This window comes from Erythrolamprus reginae, chromosome 3 (assembly GCF_031021105.1).
Source record: "Erythrolamprus reginae isolate rEryReg1 chromosome 3, rEryReg1.hap1, whole genome shotgun sequence".
NCBI lineage: Eukaryota > Metazoa > Chordata > Lepidosauria > Squamata > Dipsadidae > Erythrolamprus > Erythrolamprus reginae.
The window spans coordinates 76,664,709-76,675,842 of record NC_091952.1 but is presented as its reverse complement, the minus strand read 5'-3'; the positions used below and the strand labels follow the sequence as shown (position 1 = coordinate 76,675,842).

Sequence of the window (11,134 nt, the reverse complement as noted above, 5' to 3'; positions counted from 1 at the left end):
AAAGACCAGCTTTTATTTTATTTGGTCATCCAAATAAAATGTAATAAAACATGTAAGGAGTAGCCAGGGTATTATATACAGTTTACGCCTATAGAAACAAAGTTTACCCACTCAGAGGCAAAGGTTTGTTACCAACGTGATCTTTAAAGCTTTTTTTTGTGCGTGTTCAGGACGCTGTCTCTGTCCATCTCATCTATGGAGCATTCCAGCAGAATGATTTCAGGATTCAGAATTTATGAGGCAGTTCTTTTATTTATTTATTTTATTGATTGATTGATTTTGTCCAATACGCAATGAGGGTTTTAGTGGATGTACACATAGTAAAATACATAATGAAGGTTATAGAGGATATACTCATAGTAAAATATATCTAAAAATATATCTATATATTATCTATATATCTACCTACTTACCTACCTACCTTTCTATCTATCTATCTATCTATCTATCTATCTATCTATCTATCTATCTATCAATATATATATATCACATGTGTTTTTGCTGAACTTTTAAAATTAAGGGAGACTAGGATGGCACCATTTTAATAAATTAACTGCCTTGAAATGGCCCTGGGTTGGGCCTAGAGGCAAAAAGGAACTGTGACGTTCCTTCAATATACCAGGGTGATCTGACATAAAAATCTATCTATCTATCTATCTATCTATCTATCTATCTATCTATCTATCTATCTATCTATCATCTATCTATCATCTATCTATCTATCTATCTATCTATCTATCTATCTATCTATCTATCTATCTATCTATCTAATGGGGTTTGATATTCCTGAGTAACAGTCTCTTCTATATTTTCAAGGATGTGCCTAGTTTTGAAGCTAAGAATAGAAGTGAGACACATAAGTGAGATAATAAGCTTCGCACTAATGCCAACCAGTATTAAAGGTATAATTTACTGAACCAGAATTAGTTCCTATTAGTTCCTTTTTTTTACTAGTATCATGTATATGAATATTATTTTATTTATTTATTTATTTTATTTATTTTGTCCAATATACAATAATACACATATATAGAGGATACACATGAGTAAAATATATTGAAGAAAGAATAGGAGAGAAAATATAGGAATAAAATACTGTATATCAAGGTGAGAATAGAAGAAAAGATATAGGGATAGAAGAGAAGATATAGAAGATATAGGAGAGACTGTAGGACAGGGAACGGGAGGCACTATAGTGTGCTTACGCCCCTTACTGATCTCTTAGGAATCTGGAGAGGTCAACCGTGGATAGTCTAAGGATAAAATGTTGGGGGTTAGGGGATGATACTACTGAGTCCGGTAATGAGTTCCATGCTTCAACGACTCGATTACTAAAGTCATATTTTTTACAGACAAGTTTGGAGCTGTTAATATTAAGCTTTAATCTATTGTGAGCTCTTGTGTTGTTGTGGTTGAAGCTGAAGTAGCGTTGACAGGCAGGACATTGCAGCATTTGATCTTGTGGGCAATATTTAGATTAAGTTTAAGGCGTCGTAGTTCTAAGCTTCCTAGACCCAGGATTGTAAGTCTAGTTTCGTATCTTTACATACCACCAATATGTATTTGATAAAACAAATAAATAAATAAAAAATAAAACTAATTTCTGACAGTATACAATAATATATAAGCAGGAGCTAATAACAAAGCTCAATTCCTAACAAATTATTTCTAGCAGTATATCGTATCAGAAACAAACAACAAATATTGGCTTAATTACATAGTAGCATAAGTAATTCATAATAAAAGCAAATAGCCAATATTAGTTTGATTCATATACTCCTTCACTGTAAAGGAAAAAAATTCAAAATTCTTAGCAAAGCATTTATTTCACAATGTCAACTGAAAATGTATGAAGTGCTGTATAGGCAATTGAGTATTCGGCACTCTTGATTGAGCAACAGTGTTGAACAAAGATGGGAGAGTTCCTTAGAAAGTTCGTTTTATGATTCTCAGCTAAATTGATACAGGCTATGATCAGCAGAAGCATGGTTTATCATCCAGAGACAGTAGTCCTATACAAACGCTAGGTGCCTATGTTGAGGTGAACTGTTAAAAATTATATTCAGTTCAGTTTAACCATTAAGGATTAAAATTAATAAGAAATAAAAGAAACAGTATCTATGCTACTTGATTGGTTCATAAGTTCACAACAATCTGCAGGTTCAGGATAGGCTTAACAATTTAGAAAAGATCTATTACAATATATTGGACATTAATTAATACTGTATGTCTATTGAGGGTATGTCTAACTTTCAATCCAGCCAAGCAAAACTGTACAGTATTGCAAAATGCAATATTACTGTTTTTGTCATACTTTGTTTCTTCCTGCATTTCAATGGAAAATTATGACTCTGGTTTTTGTTCTGCTTTTGCTATGTGCTTTTGTCAAAAGGATTAGAGAAGTGCTGCCAGATTTTCTGCAACTAATTTAAATGCAGTATAAAGTTCCTAAAGCCATACCATATTATGAAATATAGTCCTTTCATCAATATAAAGAATTAATTCAAATTTCAGTGAGGTTGCCAGCTCAGAGATTATCTAAACCTATTTTTGACCAATATGAGTCCTCGGAGAGGGGCGGCATACAAATCTAATAAATTATTATTATTAATTATGATGAGTTGCATATTTTTACATGATATTCAGAATCAACTGTTTTCTTAAAGTTCACCAGCATTTTTCTAGATTCTGCCTGAGTTTTACATAGCGGATGCTTATTTTTTTCCCTAACAGAAAATATCCATAAAATATACTACGGTAAGCTTATATAACATAACATTTTAGATACAAAACCATTTTCCAAATGTATTGCATTTGGCCAATTAATAAAAATAATGAACTCAATACTTTCACACTTGATCATGGAATAAAAGCTAAAATGTATGGAACAGAATCTTATAATGTTTACATGTAAATTTCTATTTTCTAAAGGAAATGTTGCTCTTTATCTCTTGCATCAGAGAATCCATCTATTCTTCACAGTGGTAATGGGAAGAAGTCCTTAAAGTATACTCCTCAAATGTAGGCACATGAATAGCCTGCGACACCAATAAATCTAGATAGATCTTGGTAGGGAAGGTTGGTAGGGAAGTTTGGTAGGGAAGGTTTGCCTATTTGCCGATGACTCTAAAGTGTGCAATAGAGTTGAGATTCCTGGAGGCATCTGTAATATGTTAAATGATTTAGCTTTACTAGATAAATGGTCAAAGCAATGGAAACTGCACTTCAATGTCTCCAAATGTAAAATAAAGCACTTGGGGAAAAGGAATCCTCAATCTGAGTATTGTATTTGCAGTTCTGTGTTAGCAAAAACTTCAGAAGAGAAGGATTTAGGGGTAGTGATTTCTGACAGTCTCAAAATGGGTGAACAGTGTGGTCGGGCGGTAGGAAAAGCAAGTAGGATGCTTGGCTGCATAGCTAGAGGTATAACAAGCAGGAAGATGGAGCTTGTGATCCCGCTATAAAGAGTGCTGGTGAGACCACATTTGGAATATGACGGGCTACAAGAATGGTAGAAGGTCTTAAGCATAAAACATATCAGGAAAGACTTAATGAACTCAATCTGTATAGTCTGGAGGACAGAAGGAAAAGGGGGGACATGATCGAAACATTTAAATGTGTTAAAGGGTTAAATAGGGTTCAGGAGGGAAGTGTCTTTAATAGGAAAGTGAACACAAGAACAAGGGGACACAATCTGAAGTTAGTTGGGGGAAAGATCAAAAGCAACATGAGAAAATATTATTTTACTGAAAGAGTAGTAGATCCTTGGAACAAACCTCCAGCAGATGTGGTTGGTAAATCCACAGTAACCGAATTTAAACATGTGTGGGATAAACATATATCTATCCTAAGATAAAATACAGGAAATAGTATAAGGGCAGACTAGATGGACCATGAGGTCTTTTTCTGCCATCAGTCTTCTATGTTTCTAACTAAGACTGTAATTATAAGAAAGCAGACATCTGCATTAAATGTCCTGGATATACCATTGATTGCATTATTAATATCATATCATCTGTTCTATATGAGATTACAGTAATTTAAAAAATCATTTGGAAGACAAGCTATCATTTATCTTTAGGATGAATAGTAGCCAGTGGAATGAAGTGCAGCAGTAATAAAGTTTTTCAAATTCAGTTACTGTGACAACATTCCTTAATTAAATGAAATAGTGGATGGGCAGATGCTTACCTGGTTTCCTTTCCCTTTGTCTCTTGCATATTTTCTTACTGTTTTTCTGTTTCTTTCACATCATGTTTGTATTTTAAACAACAAAAAAGATAAGTCCTTAAAATCTAGCAACCTACGCTAAAGATCTCTAAAGTATTATGTTAAATGATCTCCAATTTATTTAATATGGTTTTACCTATATTTATTTCAAGAAATGGATGGAAGTACACTGTAAATACTCTTATTTGCATCTTTTTCTATATGACAATACTGCAGAGTAGATGGGGCTGGAAGTGTAATTGACTACAATACCCAGTGATGATTTCAATATGGATTTTTTATTATGTAATTTATATAGCTGCCAAATTAATGTGCAACTCAGGGCCTTGTATAGGATTAAAAATAGCAAACAATGATAAAAAGACACTAAAATATAATAAAACAGATTGCACTGAGAGACAATATCAAACAACTAAAAATAATCAGAATCAATGGAAAAGATTGACAATGGCAAATCCAGGGAATCTGGCAAATATAGTCCTCAAAAAAATAAAGGGTACACTCAAAGAACACATCTTAGATCTGAATGAATGAAATATTCTCATTGAGTACTTTGTTCTGTATAAAGTTGAACGTGCACAACAACATGTGGAATTGATTGTCAATCAGTGTTGCTTCCTAAATGGACAGTTTGATTTCACGGAAGTTTGATTTACTAGGAGTTATACTGTGTTGTTTATGTGTTCCCTTTATTTTTTTGAGCAGTGTACAAACACTATTCCTTCTTCCATATAAAGCCTTAGTTGTTAGAATGCAATATTGCAGGCTAATTCTGGCCACAGCTAGGAGTTTGATCCTGACCATCTTAAGGTTCACCCACCCTTCATTCTTCTGAGTTTGGTAAAATTAGATCCAGATAATTGGGGACAATAAACTGATATATAAATAAGTATACGTGTTATTACTAGTGCTATAAATGAAAAGAGAAAGACAGCTGCCTTCTCATCTACCTTGTTGGAATCCAAAAAAGATAGTAAAGAGGATATAATGAAAAATACAGTGGAAATAAAGTGGTAATGATGAGGCAGATGCTGATGAATAGACTTACTTCCTCCTCCTGACAATCCCAAGGCACATTGCTGTTCACATTGACTAACTTTAGGAGACAGTAAAACCCTGCATGCAGCAGTCTTGGTGGATAATGAGTAAGAATACAAATATTATGACAATAATGTTAGTCTAGACGGCTCTAAAGACTGTAGTGCTGAATTTGAAGTAATAAATGATATGAAGGATATCATACTGAAGGTCTCTTTAATGATCATGTTGATTGCTGATGCATACAGTCAAGCCAACATCAACATTTCTGTGTTGTTGCTTGTAGGTTAAATTCTTTGGAATTTACTATAATCAAAATACATAGAGTCAATCCATTTCAATTACTTGAAACATGCTGATATTTGGATATGCTGTAGCTTCAATATCATCCACATTGATGGTTAAAGTATCTAATGGTTCATTCACACCTGACAGAATCATCATGTTGCCTCTTCTCATGGGTCATATTCTAACCTCAGACCAAGATCAGCCTGAACTTCCACTGATGTTCCATTTCTAGTGCAGTACTATACTGTAATGTCATTATTCTGACATGCACTCTACACAAATCTACTGTGAATTTCACATCAGCCTATTTAAAAAAAAGTTTCTCTTCATCCAGTCTTACATGTACGAATGTTGGAAAAAAATAACTCTTCCCTTTCATGCATATTTAATGAATTTGTTTATATGACTGTTTTGTACTGTTGTTTTGAATTATTTCAGGAATTTTATTATGTACTTCAGAGGTGTATTTTTATTTTAAACTCCTTAAGTTGCTTTAATACATGAAGCAATATACTGTATAAATAAGAAAAATCTAGGATGTGCTGTATGAGTTGTTGCACCGTACTTGTTCCAGCAAACAGCATCTGCAGTACATTTAAAAACAATTCTTAAAACCTAATAGTGCCTTTTTATCTTCAGTTTTTTATATATATTATATATATAACCAATATTGGAATGAATAAAGGAAGAATAATCTTCAAGGGATATTTGTTTATACCGTGTTTCCCCGAAAGTAAGACAGTGTCTTACTTTCTTTTTATCCCCAAAAGCCCCACTATGTCTTACTTTCGGGGTATGTCTTATATTGGGGAAAAAATTGTCAAATTTTTTGTTTTAACCATAAAATTAACATTAACAACCTGAACAGTATTGTATTCACCACAAAACAGCAGATGATACCCCAGTATGCCAGTGTGTATGTTTTACTGATGTATGATTAATACTGTGTGCATTACCGTATTTTAAGCAGGAGGCGGCAGTGACAAGTGCAGGGGACGGCGCGGTGACGTATAGAGAGGGGGACGGCGCGGTGACGTATGGAGAGGGGGCGGCGCGGAAGTGGGCAGGAGGCGGCGCTCATTAAGATCAGAGGGAGGTGGCAGACGTGGTGACATATGGAGAGGGGGACGGTGCGGACGTGGGCAGGAGGCGGCGCGCAGCTAGATGAGAGGGAGGCGGCAATGTCCCCGTGTTTCCCCGAAAGTAAGACATATGTCTTACTTTCGGGGTACGGCTTATATTAGCCGACCCCCCTGAAACCCCCGATACGTCTTACAATCAGGAGTGTCTTACTATCGGGGAAACAGGGTATGAACAATTATGGAAATGTATCCCAACAGCATTGCCAAAAAGGCATTAAGAGTGGTTAAATTCTTGTCTGATAATATTGTATTTTTAATCAGAGCATATAAAACATTTGCTAGATCAATTCTAGAATACAGCACATCTGTCTGGCTCATCTGCACTACATATCGGACATTAATACAATTGAGAATGTCCAGAGATATTTCAAGAGAAGAGTCCTTCACTTCTCTGTTCATAACAGAATATCTTATGCCACCAGACTTGAAATCTTGGACTTTGACAATTTAGAACTATGCTGCCTTTGATCTGACCTAAGTGTAGCACATAAAATAATATGTTACATTGTCCTACCTGTCAATTACTACTTCATTTTCAACCACAACACACAAGCACAAAACATATACAAACTTAGCATAAACCGTTCCAAATTTGATTGCAAAAAACAGGACTTCAGCAACAGTGGTAAATGCCTGGAATATACAGTATTACCTAACTGTAGTTTCTTTCCCAACCTCAAAAAACTTTAACTTTAGACTCTACCGTTGACCTCAACCCACCCCTGAGGTTTCTTAAGGGGCATGCATAAGCATACCAAGCATGCCTACCGTCCCTGTCCTAATGTCCCCGTGTATTCATAACCATGTTCTAATGCAAATAACTATGTTTTAATATAAACTGCTCCAAACTCAACTGCAGAAAATACGTCAGCAACAGAGTGATCAATGCCTGAAATGAACTACTTGACTCTATGGTTTCTTCTCCAAACCCCAAAATCCCCCAAAACTTTTAACCTTACAACTGTCTACTGTCCACCTCACCCCATTCCTAAGAAATCTGTAAGGGTCATGCATAAGTGTACCAGCGTGCCTACTGTCCTTGTCCTACTGCCTAATTTACCTGCACTTACTTTGCTAATGTTTTTGTTTATACATTTTATGCATTCACTCATATATATGCTTGAAAAAATAAGCACCAGCGTGCCTACTGTCCCTGTCCTGCTGCCTAATTTATCTGTACCTACTTTGCTAATGTTGTGTTTATACCAATACCTCCTAGCTTGAACATGCATTTATGTATTCAGTCATATATACTCTTGACAAAACAAGCTGCCCAGAGCCCCTAGGGATTTGGGGGGCATATAAAATAGATAAGATCGTTTCTTGGCTGAGTTTCTCTAAAAACAGTAGGTAGATAATAGTGCTTTCCCTTTACAAAGAAAAAAAAGCCACATCAGGCACTGAATCCAGCTTTTATTACATTGTCTAATTTCCCCTCGCACTTTCCGTGCGCGAAGGAAAAGCGGCCACGAAGGCAAACGACGAACCAGGAGATGGAATTAAAACTCCTGGCCGACGGCAGAGCCGCGGATGCCCTCGCGCAGAGGGGCGAAGCAGAAGCGGACGCTCCGGCAAGAGCAGGAGCTCCCGGCTCGGCGCGGGTGGGGTGGGGAGGGCTCTTCTTGTTTTCGGATCGGAAAGACAATTTCACTCCTTTGAGGGAGGAGGAGTCTCCCCTTTCGCAGTGAAAGAGGAACCGCCTGACTGTCTGGGCTCTGAGGCAGCCCGGCAGGAAGGCCGCCGCTTCCTCTCCTCTCCCTCAGCCCGGCGTTCCCGTCCTTTCCCCTCCCCCACAATGCAATGCGCGCCGCGGCTGACATGGCGGCCGGCCCAGACTGAGGCGCTCGCGTCTGGTGGTCCTCCAACTGCCGGAGCAAGACATGGAAGGGGACGCGGCCGGGACATCCCTGGGGTGACAGCCAGGTATTTGCGTCCCGTGTGTGGGGGGGAGGGCGGGTGGGGGAAGAAAAGTGGGTCCAGACGATCATCCCCGCTTTTGCCCAACGCTCCTGCACGGGTTGCCTCCCCCCCCACCTCCGGCTGGGCTCTTTTCCTTCTTGGGGGCTGAAGTAATTTTCGGAGGAGGGAGGGAGGGGGGGCAGCGCTTTTTTCGCCCTCCCCCACCTCCTTTAAAGTTACCTCGGAGGGGGGGGTCTCTGTTTAGGAGGGGCCCGTATCCCGAGACCCGCTCCCTTATTGCCTCACAGGTCTTCCTCAAACTATAACGTCTTCGGGAACCTGACTTTCGTTTCCTTGCTTTTGTTTTCTAGGGGCGGGGAAGGGAAGGTTTCGAAACTAAGGCCTGAGCGAAGCCGCCCCGTGCATGCCTCTAGCAGAGAGTTGTGTTTGTTGTTGTTTTTTGGGGGGGGGGGCTCGACGGGTGTGTGTGGGGCGTCTGTTAATCGGGAGACGGCAGAAAATTGAAAAGAGCGGCTCCCCCCCCCACCTGCACGTATATTTTTTGAGGGTTCGCGGGGATGGGGGGCATTCATACCATGGGAAGACACCCTTATAGTTCGGTTGGGGGGCGAATTTTGTCTGGTGTGGCGTCTTGTGAAGAGTTGCGACAGAAAGCTAATTTGAGAACGCTAACTTGTAGGTTTTGCTAGGGAAACAGCCCTTGGGACACATTCAAGGACTTTTTTATTTTTTGGTCTATTCATAAGGGGTTTTTTTAAATTGTAAATTTCGGTCCCTAGATGGCCCTTAGCAGAGCAGAATAGAAACTAAATGGGATAACCCCCCCCCCCCCTTCCAGGAGACTGTTGTGTAGCATAGGGATCTTAAGTTATGTTTAAGAGTTGTTGAAATGGAAATGTTTAAAGTTTTGGGCTCTCTGCCTTAGCCTTAGGGTTCCCCCCCCCTTGAATGTTTTCCTGTCTTGAACTAGTTAAAGGGCTAATTATCTGCATTTTGCAAACAGGAAAACTGAGGTCTCCCACTTCACCAAATGTTACAAATTTACCTCCTGCCTGCTTTGTATACCACAAAAACATTAGGTAAGGAGTCCTGACTGTATATGTAGTATACAGTTTGTGCATGTACTTGTTTTCACTGGATCAGGTGAAATGACAGTGGCCAATTTCAAAGCCAAGCCCTTTAAAAAAACAAAACCAAAACATATGACAGTAATGGCTAACCTTCTTGTTGCCGTGTGCTGAAAGTGCCAGTAACCCCTGTGTGTCCCTCCTCACCCTGTTTTAGCTTCCAGATTGATGCAGGAGGCTTTTCCGGCCCAAAATGCTCTGTTAGGGAGGGGAATGCATGGTACCCATGTTCCCCATTGGGCCTGGAAGGCCTCCTGAACCAACCTGGAAGCAAAAAGGGCATGGGGATGCTGTGCCAGGCCTCAAAATGCAGTGTGAACACCCCTGTACGTGTGCCCCACCTCCCATGCATGCACGCTGCACATGGGTGACAGAAACTCAAAAGACCAGCTTGCTGCCGGGAGGTACATGCGCATGCATGGTGACGCTGGATTGGGATGACTGCTGGTGTGCCCTCAGAGAGGGCTCTATGTGTCACCTGTCGCATGCGTGCCATAGGTTTGCCATCACAGTTTTATGGACGTTCTTTTACTTTGTCCTCCTACTTAATATTAATTCGCTATAATATTCTCTTACATCATAAGAAGATGTGTAGAACATTTTTAAAATGGCACAGTTTGTATCAACACTTTCTGAGTGTTTTCATGAGTTGGTTAGTTATTTTTCTTAAGTAATAGCCCAAGATAGAACTAAGGGAAAAAAATGCCTAGTCTTACCGGATCTGACATATTTCTGGCAATATCCCTCTAATGTATATAGTTTATAGAAGCATACATGAGCATTTCTGTGATAGAAAAAATAAAGTAATAATTTAAGGGTTGATCATTTGCTAAAATAAGGATATTATTGTAAGGGAAGAAAGCTCTTTGAAATTTATAACTGCATTCTTGACAGCAAATAAATTGGTATCTTGCAATATGTGTAGATTTTTTTTACTAAAATATACAGATAGGAATAAATATAGAATCAATGATGTTATCCGCTTTGTGTGATATTATTTGGCTATACTAAGGCATGCAGTAAGTGGTAACATGTCTGTATTTAGGAGTTTAGGAGTAGTTTGTTGTGGACCACTGAATCAAAGGCTTTGCAGAAGTCGATATAAATTGCATCTATAGATTTCCCTTGATCTAGATGAGTTGTCCATATATTTTTTGCAGTGGAGGAGCTGCAGGTTGCAGGATAGTTTTTTTCTGAATCCAAATTGTTTGTTAGAGAGCAAGTTATTAGTTTCTAGATGTACAACTCTGATCATAAGAATTTTTAAAAATCTATTGGACCAGGCTAAAATACAGCATTGTGTGTGTCATATCATAGTTAACCAAATATATTCAAGAAATCCCCAGGCATATATGGAAAGGTAGTAGCCTCCCAACTCAGTTTTCTTAG

General features: G+C 38.5%; 2 protein-coding genes across 3 annotated transcripts in view; one reads left to right on the top strand and one right to left on the bottom strand.

Annotated features, from left to right (window-relative positions):
- SCP2 (sterol carrier protein 2) overlaps positions 1 to 26 on the bottom strand; it is a 281,976-nt gene extending 281,950 nt beyond the window's left edge. Inside the window, exon 1 of the mRNA XM_070745915.1 lies at positions 23 to 26. The gene's annotated coding sequence lies outside the window, so the exon portion shown is untranslated. The remainder of the gene's footprint in view (positions 1 to 22) is intronic.
- Positions 27 to 8,244: 8,218 nt separating this feature from the next.
- The window catches only part of TUT4 (terminal uridylyl transferase 4), a 53,620-nt gene continuing 50,730 nt past the window's right edge, over positions 8,245 to 11,134 (top strand). For both annotated transcript variants that reach the window (XM_070745909.1, XM_070745908.1), the window contains exon 1: positions 8,245 to 8,621. The gene's annotated coding sequence lies outside the window, so the exon portion shown is untranslated. The remainder of the gene's footprint in view (positions 8,622 to 11,134) is intronic.